Here is a 21,969-nt window from a genome sequence, read left to right as displayed (position 1 = left end):
GGAATTTTCAAAATGGTCTTAATGGTGTATACGTAGGACAGGATCAATAGTGATAGAGTGATAGCAGCCTGATCATGGAAGAATATAATGTCAGCACCTCCAGGGATCATGTGTCCAAGCAAGAGATCTGCAGCAAGGGGACAGTGTCATACCTGAAATGATTGATGTTATTTGTGGTACAGAAATCCAGCTGCAGGGAAAGGGGGGGGCAGTAAGCCTGCCAAGTAGCAGCAGAGGATGAGCAGAGTACAGACTCTGTGGGTCATGTTGGTTGTGTAGTGTAAAGGTCTGCAGATGGCCACATAATGGTCATAGAACATGCAGACCAGAACTCTGACACACCCAGTAGGATGTAGAAGAATATCTGGGTTGTACAACAATTCTTGGAGATGATTTTGTTCCATGTCGACATGCTCACAAACGAGTTGGGAATGCAAACAGAAATTACTGCATTCAGACAAAATGCAGACAGGAATGTAGACAAAGATTTCCAGGAGGGAGAAATTACACAAGAAGAAATACATAGGCGTGTGAAGGTGGGGCACCAGGAAGGGGAGGGTAACGATGGTCAGTTTGCTGGTGATGCTGAGCGGGTAGACAAGGAGAAAAAAGGAGAATAGGCAAACCTACAAGGAGGCATCATCTGTTAGACCCAGGAGGATGAATTCTGTCACGGGGGTTCAATTTCTCAGTGTCGACTTGATTCGGTCTTGAACTGCAAGGGAAGATCATGGGGGAACCACAAGTGAGAAAAAGTAGATATGGTAAATTGAATCATGATGCTCGGGCAGATGGGCATCAGTGCTCCCAACCTGAGTCAGTCAGTCAGTCAGTCAATCATATTCACTGAGCGCTTACTGCGTGCAAAGCACTGTACTCAATGCTTGGGAGCGGATGATATAACAATATAAAAGACACATTCCCTGAACTCAACGAGCTTACAGTCTAGAGGGGGAGACAGATATGTATGTAAATGTTGTGGGGCTGGGAGGTGGATGAATGAAGGGAGCAAGTCAGGGTGGCACAGAAGGGAGTGAGAAAAGAGGAAAGGAGGGCTTAGTCAAGGAAGGCCCCTCAGAGGAGATGTGACTTCAATAAGGCTTTGTAAAGGGGGAGTGTCATTGTCTGTCGGATACGAAGAGGGAGAGAGTTCCAGGCCAGAGGCAGGATGTGGACGAGATGTCGGCAGGGAGACAGATGAGATACAGGTACAATGAGAGAGTTAGCATTAGAAGAAAGAAGTGTGCTGGCTGGGTTGTAGTAGGAGATTACTGAGGGGACATGGAGACCAGGCCAAAGGGATGGATTTTCCACCCAAATGTGGAAAGAACCCAGACCTGGGAGTTAGAGGACCTGAGCTCTTCACCACTTGTTTGCTGTATGACTTTGGGCAAGTCACTTAATATGTCGGTGCCTCAATTGCCTCATCTGTAAGATGGGGATTCAGTACCTGTTCTCCCTCCTACTTCGACAGGGAGTCCCATGTGGGACGGGGCTGTGTTCGACCTGATTAACTTGTGTAATAATAATAATAATAGTATTTGCTGAGTGCTTACTATGTGCAAAGCACTGTTATAAGTGTTGGGGAGGATACAAGGTGATAGGGTTGTCCCACGTGGGGCTCGCAGTCTTAATCCCTATTTTACAGATGAGGTAACTGAGGCCCAGAGAAGTGAAGTGACTTGCCCAAAGACACATAGCAGACAAGTAGCAGAGGCAGAATTAGAACCCACGACCTCTGACTCCCAAGCTCGGGCTCTTTCCACTGAGCCACGCTGCTTCTGCGGTATCTACCCCAGAGCTTAGAACAGTGCTTGGCACACTGCAAGTGACTCAATAAATACCCTAATTCAGAGAACCTAGGTCCTCGGAGTCCCAGATCCGTGCTCTGTCCACTGCTTCTTTGTATGATAATATTAATAATGGCATTTATTAAGCACGTACTATGTGCAAAGCACTGTTCTAAGCGCTGGGGAGGTTACAGAGTGATCAGGTTGTCCCATGGGGGTCTCACAGTCTTAATCTCCATTTTACAGATGAAGTAACGGAGGTACAGAGAAGTTAAGTGACTTGCCCAAAGTCACACAGCTGACAATTGGTGGAGCCAGAATTTGAACCTCTGACCTCTTACTCCCAAGCCCATGCTCTTTCCACTGAGCCACGCTGCTTTAGCAGTATCTACCCCAGAGCTTAGAACAGTGCTTGGCACACTGTAAGTGACTTAATACCCTAATTCAGAGAACCTAGGTCCTCTGAGTCCCAGATCTGTGCTCTGTCCCCTAGGTTAACACTGCTTCCCCAGTTAGTAATACTGTTAGTAGAGAGTATTAAGCACTTTCTGTGTGCCAAGAACAGTGCTAAGATCTGGGGTAGATTGTCTTGTCTTATGCTGCTGAGTCATCTTCAACCCATAGCAACGCCATGGACACATCTCTTCCAGAATGCCCCACCTCCATCTGCAATTGTTCTGGTAAGTGTAGCCATAGAGTTTTCTAGGTAAAAATACAGAAGTGGTTTACCATTGCCTCCCACCATGCAATAAAAACTTGAGTTTTCACCCTTGATTCTCTCCAATGCAGGTGATGCCCAGAACAGGTGAGTTTTGACTTGTAGCAGATTGCCTTCCACTCACTAGCCACTGGCCAAGCTAGGAATGGAATGAATATGTCTCTGCTTGACTCTCCCTCCTGCAGTTGAGACTGGTAGAGTACTGGGAACTCTCCAGGCGTGACCCTGACATGGGATTAGGGTAGATACGAGACAATAAATGAGGCTCATTTCCTGGCCCAGCCAGCATTCACAGTCTGAAAGATAGGAGGGACAAATTGCTCTGTAGGCCTCATAAACCACTTTTACCAATACATTTAAGGATTGCAAGGGAATACGATCTCCCCATTATGGCCCTGCTCCAGGCCAAGCCGAGGAGACCCGTTTATTTCCACCCCTTCTTAATCATCATCATCATCATCAATCGTATTTATTGAGCGCTTACTATGTGCAGAGCACCGTACTAAGCGCTTGGGAAGTACAAATTGGCAACATATAGAGACAGTCCCTACCCAACAGTGAGCTCACAGTCTAACAGGAGAAGCAGTGTTGCCTAGTAGACAGAGCCCTGGCCTAGGAGTCAGAAGGACCTTGGTTCTAATCCTGACTCTGCCACTTGTGTTCTGTGTGACCTTGAGCAAATCACTTCACTTCCCCGGGCCTCAGTTCCCTCATCTGTAAAATGAGGATTAGGAATGTGAGCCCCATTTGGGATGGAGACTGTGTCCAACCTTGCATTCATTCATTCAATCGTATTTATTGAGTGCTTATTGTGTGCAGAGCACTGTACTAAGCGCTTGGGAAATACAAGTTGGTAACTTATAGAGACGGTCCCTACACGACGTGTTCACAGCCTAGAAGGGGGAGACAGACAATAAAACATGTAGACAGGTGTCAAAACCATCAAAATAAATAGAATTATAGTTATATGCATATCATTAATAAAATAGAGTAGTAAATATGCACAAGTAAAATAGAGTAATAAATATGCACAAATGCATACAAGTGCTGTGGGGAGGGGAAGGAGGTAGGGCAGAGTCGGGGGGGGCGCTCATAATCTTAGTAGGAGACTATGTCTCATAGTCTGAATCCCCATTTTACTGTTGAGGATACAGAGGCACAGAAAATTTAAGTGATTTGCCCAAGGTCACACAGCAGGCAAGTGGCAAAACAGGCTGTGATCTTTCTACTTGCCCATGTGGCTTCTCACGGGTAAATAGGTCATGGTCTAACATTGGGAAAGTAAGTGGGACCAGGCCAATGTCCTATATTCTGGGGGCTTCTTGGATGTGGGCTTTGAGTCTCTTGGATCTCACCTGTCTTTTGGAGAAGGAATCTGGCCTAGTGGTAAGAGTTTCGGCCAGGGAGTCAGAGAGCCCAGGTTATAACCCCAACTGTAGCACTTGTCTGCTGTGTGACCTTAGGAAAATTACTTAACTTCTCTGTGTCTCAGTTACCTCATCTATAAAATAGAGATTAACTCTGTGAGACCCATTTGGGACACGGACTTTGTCCAATCTAACCTGATTGTCTTGTATCTACCCCATGCTTAGTACAGTGTCTGGCACATTTTAAGCACTTAATAAATACCATTAAAGAAATTCTCATCTCTCCACCCTGTCCTCACTCCCTTCTGCATCACTTAAACACTTGTGCCCTCATCCCTTAAGAACTTTGATACCGACCCATACCAACAACAAAGCACTTAATTACATATCCTTATATGCTATTGCTCCCACTAATTCATTTAATGACTGCCTCCCATGCTAAATTGTAGACCCCTTGAGGGCAGGATCATGTCTACCAATTCTGTTGTACCCTCTCAAATGCTTAGTACTGTGCTCTACACCCAGTAAGCTCTCAATAAATACCGCTGATTGATCAATATATTGGATTTCCACACTCGCCTGGACTGTAAGCTTGTTGTGGACAGGAAGCAAGTCTACCAACTCTGTTGCCTTGTACTCTCCCAAGTGCTTAATACAGTGCTCTCCACACAGTAAGCAGTAAGAAGCAGTTAGTACGGTGCTCTGCACACAGTAAGCACTCAATAAATATGATTCAATGAATAAACACCATTGATTGGAAAGGTAAATTTTCAGTAAATTTTGGTAACAGAGGTGAAGAGAAAACCGTCTTCTCTAGATTGGCAAGAAGGTTTCTCTCACTCTTAAGAGATGCAATTTCCTGATATTTGATGAATGAGAAAGTTCAGGTAATTAATTCTTCTGTATTTCCACTTTTATGAAAAAAATCAACTCTGACTAATTGATCACCATCATTTCCACTTGCATTGGAAAGTTGAGAAACCCACCTAGAACACAGAAAAAAGTCAAGTCTTGATTGAGGAGGTAGATCCTGAAGCAAACATTCATGACAGAAAACGTTTTATATTTACGCTGTGTAATGGGATGATAAAGGTGTTGAAGAGAGCATGTGAAAAGTTTATTTACACAACATTATTCTGGTTTGGAAATGGGAGATCCAGAAAGGGAGTTTGTGAATATAATCAGAACTGGTGTACAGAAAAGTTTTTCTGCAGGCTACTGGAAAGAACATGGCTCTGATAATCAGAACACCTGGTTTCTATAGCCCTAACTCGGCCTGCTTTGTTTATGCCATAGATAATGAAAATCAAACTTCTTCGAAACTGGCAATGCTCAAGCCAGTTGAGAGGTTAAATCAGAGGAACCCTAAGCCTCATAAGGAACACAGAGAGGGCACAGTGATTATTCCCACCCAAATGATAATAATAATAATACTAATGGTATTTGTTAAGCGCTTACTATGTGCCAAGCACTGTTCTAATTGCTGGCGGAGGTACAAGGTAATCAGGTTGTCCCACATGGGGCTCACAGTCTTAATCCCCATTTTACAGATGAGGTAACTGAGGCACAGAGAAATAAAGTGACTTGCCCAAAGTCACAGGGCTGATAAGTGGTGGAGCCAGGATTACAATCCATGACCACTGACTCCCAAGCCCAGGATGTTTCCACTAAACCACGCTCCTTCTCGATGATAATAATAATAGTGATGATGGCAATTGTTAAGTGCTTACTATTTGCCAAGCATTGTTCTAGGCTTTGGGGTAGATCCAAGGTAACCAGGTTGTCCCACGTAGGGCTCACAGTCTTAATCCCCATTGTACAGATGAGGTAACTGAGGCACAGAGAAGTGAAGTGACTTGCCCAAAGTCACACAGCAGACAAGTGGTGGAGCTGGGATTAGAGCCCATGTTCCCTGACTCCCTAGCCCGTGGTCTTAACACTAAGCCACACTGCCTCTTTTATGGTATTCATTAAGCACTTACTATGTATCTAGCACCATTCTTAGGTCTGGGGTACATACAAATTAATCACAACGAACACAGTCTCTGCCTAACATGGGGCTTACAATCCAAATTGGAGGAAGAACAGGTATTTTATCTCCATTTTACAGTTGAGGAAACAGGCATAGTTGGGTAACATGCCTTACCCAAGGTCACCCAGCAGACAACTGGCAGAGCAGGGATTAGAACCCAGGTCTGTGTTCTTTCCACTAGGCCAAGCTGCTGAGAAAAACTATCAGGAGAATGAACCCAATTTATCTCTGATGAACTTTGAAACTCTACAAAAGCCCTAATATTTTCCCTCTTAGGAACTGAGACTTAGAGATGACTAGATCCAGTTTCACTTAGTAGAGCTTGATCCACCCAGAGGAACCCCAATTTCATGAACTCTTCTCTTTCTTGTACCCGACAGTAAATATTAATTAGGGCTTAGGATGCATTGAAACTTTCCAGGTGCCTGAGGGAGCTGTTATGTAGATAGGCTCTTCTACTTTCTGTCCCCAGTGATATAAGTTCCATCTTTCTTAATCACTCCCCCAGCATCTCATCTGTAGCCTCTCCTAGTTTATTTCTCATGAGGAAGTCAATTCCTCTTTGGATTAAGTTGAAATGACAATTAATGATAATCTGTCCCTGGGTGGGATTTCTCATTTCAAAGGGACTGCTTCAACTTTGTAGTGTTACTCAGAATCAAGTCCTATGTCAGAAAAAAAAAAACCCCAATATCCCCTTTCCATCCTACCTATCTGATTAATTTGGATTAAGTTGAAATGACAGTTAATGATTATCTATCCCTGGGCGGGCTTTCTCATTTCAAAGGAACTGCTTCAGCTTTGCGGCATTACTCAGAATCAAGTCTGATGTTAGAAATAAAACAAAATCCCCTTTCCAACCTGTAAAGGGACTGTCTCTATATGTTGCCAACTTGTACTTCCCAAGTGCTTAGTACAGTGCTCTGCACACAGTAAGCGCTCAATGAATACAATTGATTGATTGATTGATAAAGGGGATTCCATCCTCTGTATTGTGGCAGCCATTTTGTTCAACAGGATTGACCTTAAATTCAGTGGTGCAGATCTCCGTAGGATGCATCACTATGGAAACTTACACTCTGTGGTCAATTCTCAATCAATTAATCAATTGTACTTATTGAGCGCTTACTGTGTGCATGGCATTTGACTAATCACTTTGGAGAGTATAGCATCACAGAGTTGGTAGAAGGGTTCCCAGTGTACAAGGTGCTTCCAGTCTAGAGGTTTCTCCTCTAGAAAGCAGGATGGGGCAATGCAAACATGAAAGGAGAAGTAGCTGGAGATGACAGGTTTTCTTCAGCCAATAGGACTGCAATTCCTAAGTAAAGAGAAGCTGAAGATTGCCTCCAAGAACAGCAAATACAGGATCAATCAATCAATGGTATTTATTGAGTGCTTGCTATGTGCCGACCATTGTACTAAGCACTTGGGAGAGTACAACAGAGTAGGTAGAGACATTCCCTGCCTGCAATGAGCTTACACTCTACAGGGGGAGACAGACATTAATCAATCAATTGATGGTATTTATTTAGCACTTACTGGGTAAAAGCCCTGTACTAAGAACTTGGGAGACATGTTACCTGCTCACAGTGAGCTTATGGTTTTAAGGAGGAGACAGACAGTCAATCAGTCACAGTTATTTATTGAGCACTTACCACAGGCAGAACGTTTACTAAATGCTTGGGAGAGTACAACACAACGGAATTAGCAGACATGCTCATAGCCCATAATGAATTTTAGTCTAGAGGGGGAGATAGACATTAATAATAATAATAATGGTATTTGTTATGCTCTTACTATGTCCAAGCACTGTTCTAAATGCTGGGGTAGATAAAACGTAATCAGGTTGTACCACATGGGGCTCACAGCCTTACTCCCCATTTTACAGATGAGGTAACTGAGGCACAGAGGGGTGAAGTGGTCTGCCCAAGGTCACACAGCAGACAAGTGGCGGAGCTGGGATTAGACCCATATTCTCTCACTCCCAATCCTGTGATCATGCCACTAAACCACACTGCTTAATCAACGGTATTTGCTGAGCACTAACTGTGTGCAGAGGACTGTACTAAATGCTTGGGAGAGTACAATGCAACAGAGTTGGGAGACGAGTTCCCTGCTCACAACGAGTTTACAGTCTAGAGGGAATGTACATAAGCTTTGTGGGGTGAATATCAAACTGAAAGCAGCATGTCCTAGTGGCTCGATCCCAAGCCTGGGAGTCAGAAGGACTGGGTTCTAATCCCAGCTCTGCCACATAATAATAATGGTATTTATTGAGCACTTAGTCTGTGCAAAGCACTGTTCTAAGCGCTGGGGAAGTTACAAGGTGATCAGGTTGTCCCACGGGGGGCTCACATTCTTAATCCCCATTTTATAGATGAGGGAACTGAGGCATAGAGAAGTTAAGTGACTTGCCCAAAGTCTCACAGGTGACAAATGGCAGAGCTGGGATTTGAACCCATGACCTGACTCCAAAGCCCGGGCTCTTTCCACTGAGCCACGCTGCTTCTCTGACATGTTGTCTTTGTTACCTTGGGGAAGTCACTTCACTGGGCCTCAGTTTCGTCATCTGTAGAATGGGGATTAAGACTGTGAGTCTTAATGTGGGACAGGGATTTCATGCAACCTGATTAGCTTGTATCTACTCCAGTGTTTAGAACAGTGCTTGACACATAGTAAGCACTTCATAAATAGCATTATTATTATTATTATTATTATTCAGGGGGATTTACTAGCCAGGGTGCATATGACTCCTTCCCCGGTTTTCCACTGAATAGTTACCCAAGAGCAGGCAATGCCCTATGTGTTCATTCATTCCTTCCTTCCTTCCTTCATTCAATCATATTTGTTAAGTGCTGACTATACAGCAGACACTGTACTAAATGCTGGTGTAGATACAAGTTTATCAGTGCTATCCCCCCCACTCCACCTAGTGCTATCCCCCCGCTCCACCTAGTGTTATTCCCCAGCTCCGTCTAGGGCTGTCGCCCCCCGCCCCACCTAGGGTTGTCGCCCCGCCCCACTCCATCTAGTGCTATGACCCCTGCTCTGCCTAGTGCTGTCGCCCCCCCCCGCTCCAACTTGTGCTATCCCCAGCTCCGTCTAGTGCTACTGCCCTGCTCCGCCTAGTGCTATTTCCCCGCCACCTAGTGCTATCCCCCCGCTCCACCTAGTGTTATCCCCCCACCCCCGGTCTGCCTAGTGATGTCGCCCAGTACTGTAGCCCCCTCCCCCCGCCCTACCTAGTGTTATCCCTCCGCTCCGCCTAGTGCTATCCTCCTGCCCCGCCTTGGGCTGTTCCCCACCCACCCAGGGCTGTCGCGCCCCCCCACACTGCTCCTCCTAGTGCTATCCCCACGTTCCGCCTAGTGATGTCACCACCCCACCCCGCATGGGGCTGTTTCCCCACCCCGCCCTGCCTAGTGCTATCCCCCACCCCACCTCCGTCTACTGATATCCCCCTGACCCGCCTAGGGCTGTCGGCCCCCCCGCCCTGCCTAGTGCTATCCCCCGGCTTTTCCTAGTGCTATCCCCCCCGCTGTGCCTAGTGATATCCCCCGTTCTGTCTACTGCTATCCCCCCGACCCGCCTTGGGCTGTCGCCCCCCACCCCGCCTAGGGCTGTCGCCCCACCCGCTCCGTCTACTGCTACCCCCCCCGCTCTGTCTAGTGCTGTCCCCTCGCCCAACCTAGGGCTATCGCCCCCCCTGCCCGGCCTAGGGCTGTCGCCCCCGCCCCCCCCCGCCCCGCTCCTACTAGTGTTATCCTCCGGCTCTGTCTAGTGTTATCCCCCTGCTCCGCCTAGAGCTCTCACCCCCCCAACCTGCAAGTGGATGCTGCCCCCCCGCCCCGCCTAGGGCTGTCGCCCCCGCTCTGCCTAGTGCTATCCCCCCACCCTGCCTAGTGCTATCCCCCCGCTCCACCTAGTGCTATCTCTCAACTCCTCCTACTGCTATTCCCCAACTCTGCCTAGTGCTATCCCCCCTGCTCTGCCTTGTGCTATCCCCCCCACCTAGTGCTGTCCCTCCCAGCTCCATCTAGTGCTATCCCCCCGCTCCGCCTAGTGCTATCCCCCCGCTCCGCCTAGTGCTATCCCCCCACTCTTCCTAGGGCTGTCATCCCCCACCCGGACTACGGTTGTCGCCCCCCAGCTCCGCCTAGTGCTATCCCCCCTGCTCCACCTAGTGATATCCCGCTGTTCTGTCTACTGCTATCCCCCCGCCCCACCTTGGGCTGTTTCCCCCCGCCCCGCCTAGAGCTGTCGCCCCGCCCGCTCCATCTACTGCTATCCCCCTGCTCTGTCTAGTGCTGTCCCCTCGCCCCACCTAGGTCTGTCGCCCCCCCCAGCTCCTTCTAGTGTTATCCCCCTGCTCCACCTAGTGCTGTCACCCCCCCCACCCTGCAAGTGGCTGTCGCCCCCCCCGCCCCGCCTAGGGCTGTCACTCCCGCCCTGCCTAGTGCTATCCCCACCGCCTAGTGCTATCCCCCGGCTCCGCCTAATGCTATTCCCCCACTCTGCCTAGGGCTGTCACCCCCGACCCCGACTACGGTTGTCGCCCCACCCCCGCTCCGCCTAGGGCTATCCCCCCCGCTCCATCTAGTGCTATCCCCCCGCTCCACCTAGGGCTGTCGCCCCCTGCCCCGACTAGGGTTGTTGCCCCGCCCGCTCCGTCTAATGCTATTCCCCCCTGCTCTGCCTATTGCTATCCCCCCCAACTAGTGCTGTCCCCCCTGCTCTGTCTAGTGCTATCCCCCTGCTCCGTCTAGGGCTGTCGCCCCCTGCCCCGACTAGGGTTGTTGCCCCCACGCTCCATCTAGTGCTATCCCCCCTGCTCCACCTAGTGCTATCCCTCCCGCTCTGCCTAGTGCTATCCCCCCCGCCTAGTGCTATCCCCCTGCTCCGTCTAGTGCTGTCCCCCTGCTCCATCTAGTGCTATCTCCCCGCTCCATCTAGTGCTATCTCCCCACTCCGTCTAGTGCTATCCCTCCGCTCCTCCAAGGGCTGTTGCCTCCCGCCCTGTCTAGTGCTGTTGCCTCCCTGCCCCGCCTAGGGCTATCCCCCCTGCTCTGCCTAGTGCTATCCCCCTGCTCCGCCTAGTGCTATCTCCCCACTCTCCTAGGGCTGTCACCCTCCACCCCGATTACGGTTGTCGCCCCCCAGCTCCGCTCATTGCTATTCCCTCCTTGTCTAGTGCTGTCCCCCCGCCGTTCCGCCTAGTGCTTTCCCCCCCTGCTCTCCCTAGTGCTGTCCCCCCAACTTAGTGCTATCCCCCCGCTCTGCCTAGTGCTACCCCCCCGTTCTGCCTAGTGCTAACCCCCCTGCCTAGTGCTGTCCCCCCCCACTCTGTCTAGTGCTAACCCCCCACTCCGCCTAGGGCTGTAGCCCCCTGTCCCGACTAGGGTTTTTGCCCCCCCTGCTCCATCTAGTGCTATGCCCCCCGCCTAGTGCTGCCCCCGCTGATCCGTCTAGTGTTATCCCCCCGCTCTGTCTAGTGCTATTTCCCCGCTCTGTTGTCTAGTGCTATCCCCCTGCTCCATCTAGTGCTGTCTCCCTACTGCTATCCCCTCCCCCAGTTCTGCCTAGTGCTGTCCCCCTACTCCGCCTAGTGCTATCCCCCCACTCCTCCTAGGGCTGTCACTCCCTACTCTGACTAGGGTTGTTGCCCCCCCACTCTGCCTAGTGCTATCCCCCTGCTCCTCCTAGTGCTATCCCCCCCTCCTAGTGCTGTCACCCCCACTCCGTCTAGTGCTATCCCCCCTGCTCCTCCTAGGGCTATCTCCCCCTCCTAGTGCTGTCACCCCCACTCCATCTAGTGCTATCCCCCCGCTCCTCCTAGGGCTGTCGCCCCCTGCCCTGCCTACTGCCGTCATCCCCTGCCCCGCCTAGGGCTGTTGCTCCCCTCCCCCGCCTAGAGCTCTCCCACCTGCTCTGCCTAGTGCTATCCCACCGCTCCGTCTAGGGCTGTCAACCGTTGTCGGGGCAGGGGGTGTCGCCCCCCCACTCCGCCTAGTGCTATCCCCCCCCTGCTCTGCCTAGTGCTTTCCCCGCCGCCTAGTGCTGTCGCCCCTGCTCTGTCTAGTGCTGTCCCTCGGCTCTGTCTAGTGCTATCTCCCCGATCCGCCTAGGGCTGTCGCCCCCTGCCCCGACTAGGGTTGTCGCCCCCTGCCCCGACTAGGGTTGTTGCCCCTATGCTCCATCTACTGTTATCCCCCTGCTCTGCCTAGTGCTATCCCCCCCCGCTCTGCCTGCTATCCCCCCTGCCTAGTACTGTCCCCCACGCTGCCTCTAGTGTTATCCCCCATCTCCATCTAGTGCTATTCCCCTGCTCCATCTAGTGCTATCCCCCCCGTTCCTCCTAGGGCTGTTGGATCCCGCCCTGTCTAGGGCTGTTGCCCCCCGCCCTGCCTAGTGTTGTCGCCCCCTGCCCCGCCTAGGGCTGTCGCCCCCCTGCCCCGCCTAGGGCTGTCCCCCCTGCTCTGCCTAGTGCTATCCCCCGCTCCGCCTAGTGCTATCCCCCCGCTCCACCTAGTGCTTTCCCCCCGTTCCATCTAGTGCTATCCCCCCACTCGGCCTAGGGTTGTCACCCCCCGCCCCGACTACGGTTCTCGCCCCCATGCTCCGGGGCCGGTCTGGAGAGAGCAGGCGGGGTCAAGTCCGGAGAGAGCGGGCTGCAGAGCCAGAGAGAGAAGGGGGTAGAACCAGACAGAGAAGGGGGGCAGAACCAGACAGAGAAGGGGTGATAGGACCAGATAGAGAAGGAGAGATAGGACCTTACAGAGAAGGCCAATAGGACTAGAGGGAGCAGTGGGGATACGTCCATACAGAAGAGTGGGGATAGGTCCAGACAGAGCAAAGGAGGGGGGAATAGTTCCAGATGGAGCAAGGCGGGAATAGTTCCAGATAGAACGGGGGTAGGGGGAATACTTCCAGAAATAGCTGGGTGGGGGGGGCTGTCCTGACAGAGCAGGGTGGGCGGGCAAGTCAGGAGGGACCAGGCGGGGGCAGGTCCGGAGAGAGGGGGCGGGGGCGGGTCCGGAGAGAGCGAGCGGGAGCGGGTCCGAAGAGAGCGAGCGGGAGCGGGTCCGGAGAGAGTGAGCGGGAGCGGGTCCGGAGAGAGCGAGCGGGAGCGGGTCCGGAGAGAGCGAGCGGGAGCGGGTCCGGAGAGAGCGAGCGGGAGCGGGTCCGGAGAGAGCGAGCGGGTGGGCGGGGGGGGGGGGGTCCGGAGAGAGCGGGCAGGGGGCGGTCCGGAGAGAGCCGGGCAGCAGAGCCAGACAGAGAAGGGGGGCAGAACCAGACAGAGAAGGGGTGATAGGACCAGACAGAGAAGGAGAGATAGGACCTTACAGAGAAGCACAATAGGACTAGAGGGAGCGGGTGTTGGGGGGGATAGGTCCATACAGAAGAGTGGGGATAGGTCCAGACAGAGCAAAGGCGGGGGAATACTTCCAGATGGAGCAAGGTGGGAATAGTTCCAGACAGAACAGCGTGGGGGGAAACTTCCCAAAAGAGCGGGGGGCTGGGGCCGGTCCACAGACAGCGGGGAGGGGCGGTCCTGAGAGAGCCGGGCAGCAGAGCCAGACAGAGAAGGGGGACCCGAACCAGACAGAGAAGGAGAGATAGGACATTACAGAGAAGGCCAACAGAACTAGAGGGAACGGGGGGATAGGTCCATACATAACAGTGGGGATAGGTCCAGCAGGGTGGGTGGATAAGTACAGAGGGAGCAGGCAGGGGCAGGTCCGAAGGGAGCAGGCTGCAGTGGGACCAGAGGGAGTGGGCGGGGACGGGTCCAGAGGGAGAGGACGGGGGGGGGGGGGGTGTTTCCGGAGGAAGCAGTCGGGGGCTGTTCCGGAGGGAGCGGTTCCAGAGGGAGCGGGCGGGGGCGGGTCCGGAGAGAGCCAGGCTGCAGAGCCAGAGAGCAAAGGGGGGCAGAACCAGACAGAGGAGGGGTGACAGTACCAGATAGAGAAGGAGAGATAGGACCTTACAGAGAAGGACAATAGGACTGGAGGGAACAGGGGGAATAGGTCCATACAGAACAGTGGGGATTGGCCCAGACAGAGTAAAGGGAGGGGCGGAATAGTTCCAGACAGAGCAAGGCAGGAATACTTCCAGATGGAGCAAGGCAGGAATAGTTCCAGATAGAATGGGGGGGATACTTCCAGATAGATCGGGGGGGTGCCGGTTCAGAGAAAGCGGAGGGGGGCGGTCCAGTGAGAGTGGGTGAGGTGTGGTCCGGAGAGAGCGGGGGGGCCCAGTCCCGAGAGAGCAGGGCTAAAGAGCCAGACAGAGAAGGGGTGATAGGACCAGATAGAGAAGGAGAGATAGGACCTTGCAGAGAAGCACAATAGGACTAGAGGGAGCGGTTGTGGAGGGGGGATAGGTCCATACAGAACAGTGGGGATAGGTCCCGACAGAGCAAAGGGGAGGAATAGTTCCAGACAGAATGGGGTGGGGGGGGAAACTTCCCACAAGAGCGGGGGCTGGGGCCGGTCCAGAGACAGCGGGGGCGGGGGGCCGGTCTGGAGAGAGCAAGCGGGGTCAAGTCTGAGAGATCCGGGCTGCAGAGCCAGAGAGAGAAGGGGGGCAGAACCAGACAGAGAAGGGGTGATAGGACCAGATTGAGAAGGAGAGATAGAAGCAGGGGGGATAGGTCCATACAGAACAGTGGGGATAGGTCCAGACAGAGCAAAGGGGGTGGGGGGGAATAGTTCCAGATAGAATGGGGGGGAGATACTTCCAGAAAGAGCAGGGGGGGTGCCGGTCCTGAGAGAGTGGAGGGGGGCGGTCCAGTGAGAGCGGGTGAGGGGCGGGTCCGCAGAGAGCGGGCAGGGGCGGGTCCGCAGAGAGCGGGCAGGGGCGGGTCCGCAGAGAGCGGGCAGGGGCGGGTCCGCAGAGAGCGGGCAGGGGCGGGTCCGCAGAGAGCGGGCAGGGGCGGGTCCGCAGAGAGCGGGCAGGGGCGGGTCCGCAGAGAGTCAGACTGCAGAGCCAGAGAGCGAAGGGGGGCAGAACCAGACAGAGGAGGGGTGACAGGACCAGATAGAGAAGGAGAGATAGGACCTTACAGAGAAGGACAATAGGACTGGAGGGAACAGGGGGGATAGGTCCATACAGAACAGTGGGGATAGGCCCAGAAAGAGCAAAGGACCGGGGGTATAGTTCCAGACAGAGCAAGGCAGGAATACTTCCAGATGGAGCAAGGCAGGAATAGTTCCAGACAGAATGGTGGGGGAGGGAGAATACTTCTAGAAAGTGCAGGGGGGGTGCTGGTTCAGAGAAAGCAGAGGAGGGTGGTCCAGTGAGAGTGGGTGTGGTGTGGTCCGGAGAGAGCGGGTGGGCCCGGTCCCGTGAGAGCAGGGGTGGGGGCAGGTCTGGAGAAAGCGCGGGGGGCGGGTGGGTCCCCAGAGAGCCGGGCTACAGAGCCGGACAGAGAAGGGTGGCAGAACCAGACAGAGAAGGGGTGATAGGACCAGACAGAGAAGGAGAGATAGGACCTTACAGAGAAGCACAATAGGACTAGAGGGAGCAGGTGTGGTGGGGGATAGGTCCAGACAGAGCAAAGGGGGGGAATAGTTCCAGATGGACCAAGGCGGGAATAGTTCCAGACAGAACGGGGTGGGGGGAAACTTCCCACAAGAGCAGGGGGCTGGGGCCGGTCCAGAGACAGCGGGGGAGGGGCGGGGGGGCCGTCTGGAGAGAGCAGGCAGGGTCAAGTCCGAGAGATCCGGGCTGCAGAGCCAGAGATAGAAGGGGGGCAGAACCAGACAGAGACGGGGTGATAGGACCAGATAGAGAAGGAGAGATAAGACCTTAAAGAGAAGGAAAATAGGACTAGAGGGAGCAGGGGGGATAGGTCCAGACAGAGCACAGGGGGTGGTGGGGGGGATAGTTCCAGACAGAATGGCAGGCGGGGGAGATTCTTCCAGAAGGAGCAGGGGGGGTGTCGGGCCTGAGAGAGTGGAGGGGGGGCGGTCCAGTGAGAGCGGGTGAGGGGCGGTCCGGAGAGAGCCGGGGGGCCTGGTACGGAGAGAGCGGGCAGGGGCGGGTCCGGAGAGAGCCAGGCTGCAAAGCCAGAGAGCGAAAGGGGGCAGAACCAGACAGAGGAGGGGTGACAGGACCAGGTAGAGAAGGAGATGCAGTGCTCTGCACACAGTAAGGGCTCAATAAATAAGATTGAATGAATGAATGCCAACTTGTACTTCCCAAGTGCTTAGTACAGTGCTCTGCATACAGTAAGCGCTCAATAAATACGACTGAATGAATGAATGAAAGGAGAGATAGGACCTTACAGAGAAGGACAATAGGACTGGAGGGAACAGGAGGGATAGGTCCATACAGAACAGTGGGGATAGGCCCAGACAGAGTAAAGGAGGCGGGGAATAGTTCCATACAGAGCAAGGCAGGAATACTTCCAGATGGAGCAAGGCAGGAATAGTTCCAGACAGAATGGGGCTGGGGGGTACATCCAGAAAGAGAAGGGAGGGTGCCGGTTCAGAGAAAGCAGAGGGGGGCGGTCCAGTGAGAGTGGGTGAGGTGTAGTCCGGAGAGAGCGGGGGGGGCCCGGTCCCGTGAGAGCAGGGGTCGGGGCAGGTCTGGAGAGATCGCGGGGGGGCAGGTCCCGAGAGATCCGGGCTATAGAGCCGGACAGAGAAGGGTGGCAGAACCAGACAAAGGGGTGATAGGACCAGATCGAGAAGGAGAGATAGGACTTTACTGAGAAGCACACTAGGACTAGAAGGAGCGGGTGTGGGGGGGATAGGTCCATACGGAACAGTGGGGATAGGTCCAGACAGAGCAAAGGGGGGGAATAGTCCCAGATGGAGCAAGGTGGGAATAGTTCCAGACAGAACTGGGTGGGGGGAAACTTCCCAAAAGAGCAGGGGCTGGGGCCAGTCAAGAGACAGCTGGGGGGAGTGGGGCGGTCCTGAGAGAGCCGGGGGAGGTGGTCTGGAGAGAGCAGGCGGGGTCAAGTCTGAGAGATCCGGGCTGCAGAGCCAGAGAGAGAAGGGGGGCAGAACCAGAGAAGGGGTGATAGGACCAGATAGAGAAGGAGAGATAGGACCTTAAAGAGAAGGAAAATAGGACTAGAGGGAGCAGGGGGGATAGGTCCATACAGAACAGTGGGGATAGGTCCAGACAGAGCAAAGGGGGTGGGGGGGGGAATACTTCCAGATGGAGCAAGGCGGGAATAGTTCCAGACAGAATGGGGGGGGGGGGGTACTTCCAGAAAGAGCAGGGGGGGTGCCGGTTCAGAGAAAGCAGAGGGGGGCGGTCCAGTGAGAGTGGGGGAGGTGTGGTCCGGAGAGAGTGGGGGGGCCCAGTCCCGTGAGAGCAGGGGTGGGGGTAGGTCTGGAGAGAGGGCGGGGGGCCGGGGACAGATCCCGAGAGAGCCGGGCTACAGAGCCAGACAGAGAAGGGTGGCAGAACCAGACAGAGAAGGGGTGATAGGACCAGATAGAGAAGGAGAGATAGGACCTTACTGAGAAGCACAATAGGACTAGAGGGAGTGGGTGATGGGGGGGGATAGGTCCATACAGAACAGTGGGGTTAGGTCCAGACAGAGCAAAGAGGGGGAATAGTTCCAGATGGAGCAAGGCGGGAATAGTTCCAGACAGAATGGGGTGGGGGGGAAACTTCCCAAAAGAGCAGAGGGCTGGGGCCTGTCCAGAGACAGCGGGGGGGGGGGGGCGGTCCTGAGAGAGCCGTGGGGGGTGGCCGGTCTGGAGAGAGCAGGCAGGGTCAAGTCCGGAGAGAGCGGGCTGCAGAGCCAGACAGAGAAGGGGGGCAGAACCAGACAGAGAAGGGGTGATAGGACCAGACAGAGGAGAGATAGGACCTTTCAGAGAAGGCCAATAGGACTAGAGGGAGCAGGGTGGATAGGTCTATACAGAACAGTGGGCATAGGTCCAGACAGAGCAAAGGGGGTGGGCAGGAATAGTTCCAGACAGAATGGTGGGGGGGGAGAGATACTTCCAGAAAGAGCAGGGGGGGTGCCGGTCCTGAGAGAGTAGAGGGGGGCGGTCCAGTGAGAGTGGGTGAGGGGCGGTCCGGAGAGAGCCGGTTCGCCCAGTCCGGAAAGAGTGGGCGGGGGTGGGTCCGGAGAGAGCGGGCAGGGTCAAGTCTGGAGAGAGCGGGCTGCAGAGCCAGACAGAGAAGGGGGGCAGAACCAGACAGAGAAGGGGTGATAGGACCAGATAGAGAAGGAGAGAGAGGACCTTACAGAGAAGGCCAATAGGACTAGAGGGAGCAGGGCTATAGGTCCATACAGAAGAGTGGGGATAGGTCCAGACCGAGCATGGGGGGGGGAATAGTTCCAGATGGAGCAAGGTGGGAATAGTTCCAGACGGAGCAAGGCTGGAATAGTTCCAGACCGAGCAAGGCGGGAATAGTTCCAGACAGAACAGGGGTGGGGGGAATACTTCCAGAAATAGCGGGGTGGGGGGGGGCAGTCCTGAGAGAGCAGGGTGGGCGGGCAAGTCTGGAGGGAGCGGGCGGGGGCGGGTCCGGAGAGAGCGGGGCAGCAGAGCCAGACAGAGAAGGGGTGATAGGACCAGATAGAGAAGGAGAGATAGGACATTACAGAGAAGGCCAACAGAAGTAGAGGGAACAGGGGGGATAGGTCCAGCAGGGTGGGCGGATAAGTACAGAGGGAGCAGGCAGGGGCAGGTCCGGAGGGATCAGGCTGCGGCGGGAACAGAGGGAGCGGGCGGGTGCGGGTCCGGAGGGAGCGGGCGGGGGCGGGTCCGGAGGGAGCCGGGCAGCCGAGCCAGACAGAGAAGGGAGGCAGAACCAGACAGAGAAGGGGTGATAGGACCAGACAGAGAAAGAGAGATAGGACCTTAAAGGGAAGGAAAATAGGACTAGAGGGAGCAGTGTAGATAGGTCCATACAGAACAGTGGGCATAGGTCCAGACAGAGCAAAGGGGGTGGGCAGGAATAGTTCCAGACAGAATGGCAGGGGGGGAGAGATACTTCCAGAAAGAGCAGGGGGGGTGCCGGTCCTGAGAGAATAGAGGGGGGCGGTCCAGTGAGAGTGGGTGAGGGGCGGTCCGGAGAGAGCCGGTGGGCCCAGTCCGGAAAGAGTGGGCGGGGGCGGGTCCGGAGAGAGCCAGTCTGCAGAGCCAGAGAGCGAAGGGGGGCAGAACCAGACAGAGAAGGAGAGAGAGGACCTTACAGAGAAGGACAATAGGACTGGAGGGAACAGGGGGGATCGGTCCATACAGAAAAGTGGAGATAGGCCCAGACGGAACAAAGGTGGGGGGGAGAATAGTTCCAGACAGAGCAAGGCAGGAATACTTCCAGATGGAGCAAGGCGGGAATAGTTCCAGTCAGAATTGTTGGGGGGGGAGGGTACTTCCAAAAAGAGCGGGGCGGGGGGGGGGGGGGGGTGCAGGAACAGAGAAAGCAGATGAGGCCGGTCCAGTGAAAGTGGGTGAGGTGTGGTCCGGAGAGAGCAGTGGGGCCCGGTCACGTGAGAGCAGGAGTGGGGCAGGTCTGGAGAGAGCGCGGGGGGGGCGGGGGGGGGGGGGGGGTCCCGAGAGAGCCGGGCTACAGAGCCAGACAGAGAAGGGTGGAAGAACCAGACAGAGAAGGGGTGATAGGGCCAGATAGAGAAGGAGAGATAGGACCTTACAGAGAAGCACAATAGGACTAGAGGGAGCGGTCGGGGGGGTGGGGGGGATAGGTCCATACAGAACAGTGGGGATAGGTCCAGACAGAGCAAAGCGGGGGAACAGTTCCAGATGGAGCAAGGCGGGAATAGTTCCAGACAGAACAGGGTGTGGGGGAAACTTCCCAAAAGAGCAGAGGGCTGGGGCCTGTCCAGAGACAGAGTTGGGGGGGGGGGGGGGAGGGGGCGGTCCTGAGAGAGCCAGGGGGGTGGGGGGGGCGCCGGTCTGGAAAGAGCAGGCAGGGTTAAGTCCGGAGAGAGCAGGCTGCAGAGCCAGACAGAGAAGGGGGGCAGAACCAGACAGAGAAGGGGTGATAGGACCAGCTAGAGGAGAGATAGGACCTTACAGAGAAGGCCAATAGGACTAGAGGGAGCAGGGGGGATAGGTCCATACAGAAGAGTGGGGATAGGTCCAGACAGAGCAAAGGTGGGGAAATAGTTCCAGATGGAGCAAGGTGGGAATAGTTCCAGACGGAGCAGGGCGGGAATAGTTCCAGACGGAGCAAGGCGGGAATAGTTCCAGACAGAACAGGGGTGGGGGGAATACTTCCAGAAATAGCGGGGTGGGGGGGCTGTCCTGAGAGAGCAGGTGGGCGGGCAAGTCAGGAGGGGGCGGGTCCGGAGAGCGGGCGGGGGTGGGTCCGGAGCGGGCGGGGGGCTGCGGGCCGGGGGTCCGGAAAGAGCTGGGCAGCAGAGCCAGACAGAAAAGGAGGACAGAACCAGACAGAGAAGGGGTGATAGGACCAGATAGAGAAGGAGAGATAGGACGTTACAGAGAAGGCCAATAGAACTACAGAGAACAGGGGGGATAGGTCCAGCAGGGTGGGCGGATAAGTACAGAGGGCAGGTCCGGAGGGAGCAGGCTGCGGCGGGACCAGAGGGAGCGGGCAGGGGCGGGTCCGGAGGGAGCGGGCGGGGGCGGCTACGGAGAGAGCCAGGCTGCAGAGCCAGAGAGCGAAGGGGGGCAGAACCAGACAGAGGAGGGGTGATAGGACCAGATAGAGAAGGAGAGATAGGACCTTAAAGGGAAGGAAAATAGGACTAGAGGGAGAAGGGGGGATAGGTCCATTCAGAACAGTGGGGATAGGTCCAGATAGAGCAAAGGGGGTGGGGGGAATTACTTCCAGAGAGAATGGGGGGCGGGGGGAACGAGATACTTCCAGAAAGAGCAGGGGGGTGCCGGTCCTGAGAGAGTGGTGGTGGGCGGTCCCGAGAGAGCCGGGGGGGGAGAGGACCCGGTCCAGAGAGAGCGGGCAGGGGTGGGTCCGGAGAGAGCGGGCGGGGGTGGGTCCAGAGAGAGCGGTCAGGGGCGGGTCCAGAGAGAGCCAGGCTGCTGAGCCAGACAGCAAAGGGGGGCAGAACCAGACAGAGGAGGGGTGAACTCCATGTCATCCCTCCCAAACCCTGCCCTCTCCCTGACTTTCCCATCTCTGTTGACGGCACTACCATCCTTCCCGTCTCACAAGCCCGCAACCTTGGTGTCATCCTCGACTACGCTCTCTCATTCACCCCCCACATCCAAGCCGTCACCAAAACCTGTCGGTCTCAGCTCCGCAACATTGTCAAGATCCGCCCTTTCCTCTCCATCCTTACCGCTACCCTGCTCGTTCAAGCTCTCATCCTATCCCGTCTGGACTACTGCATCAGCCTTCTCTCTCATCTCCCATCCTCGTGTCTCTCCCCACTTCAATCCATACTTCATGCGGCTGCCCGGATTGTCTTTGTCCAGAAAAGCTCTGGGCATGTTACTCCCCTCCTCAAAAATCTCCAGTGGCTACCAATCAATCTGCGCATCAGGCAGAAACTCCTCACCCTCGGCTTCAAGGCTCTCCATCAACTCGTCCCCTCCTACCTCACCTCCCTTCTCTCCTTCTACAGCCCACCCCGCACCCTCCGCTCCTCTGCCGCTAATCCCCTCACCGTACCTCGTTCTCGCCTGTCCCGCCATCGACCCCCGGCCCACGTCATCCCCCGGGCCTGGAATGACCTCCCTCTGCCCATCCGCCAAGCTAGCTCTCCTCCTCCCTTCAAGGCCCTACTGAGAGCTCACCCCTCCAGGAGGCCTTCCCAGACTGAGCCCCTTCCTTCCTCTCCCCTTCGTCCACCTCTCCATCCCCCCATCTTACCTCCTTCCCTTCCCCAAAGCACCTGTATATATGTATATGTTTGTACTTATTTATTACTCTATTTATTTATTTTACCTGTACATATCTATTCTATTTCTTTTATTTTTTTAGTATGTTTGGTTTTGTTCTCTGTCTCCTCCTTTTAGACTGTGAGCCCACTGTTGGGTAGGGACTGTCTCTATATGTTGCCAACTTGTACTTCCCAAGCGCTTAGTACAGTGCTCTGCACACAGTAAGCGCTCAATAAATACGATTGATTGATTGATT

General features: G+C 54.6%; 1 non-coding gene across 1 annotated transcript; it reads right to left on the bottom strand.

Annotated features, from left to right (window-relative positions):
- Positions 1-2,605: 2,605 nt before the first annotated feature.
- Positions 2,606-2,743, bottom strand: LOC119930273. Its single transcript, XR_005451755.1, has one exon. It is a non-coding gene; the product is annotated as a small nucleolar RNA SNORA7 (small nucleolar RNA).
- Positions 2,744-21,969: the final 19,226 nt, after the last annotated feature.

The sequence above is a fragment of the Tachyglossus aculeatus genome, chromosome 6, assembly GCF_015852505.1.
Source record: "Tachyglossus aculeatus isolate mTacAcu1 chromosome 6, mTacAcu1.pri, whole genome shotgun sequence".
Taxonomy (NCBI): Eukaryota; Metazoa; Chordata; class Mammalia; order Monotremata; family Tachyglossidae; genus Tachyglossus; species Tachyglossus aculeatus.
Note: the sequence above shows the minus strand (reverse complement) of the source record. Positions and strands in the feature narration are given on the sequence as shown.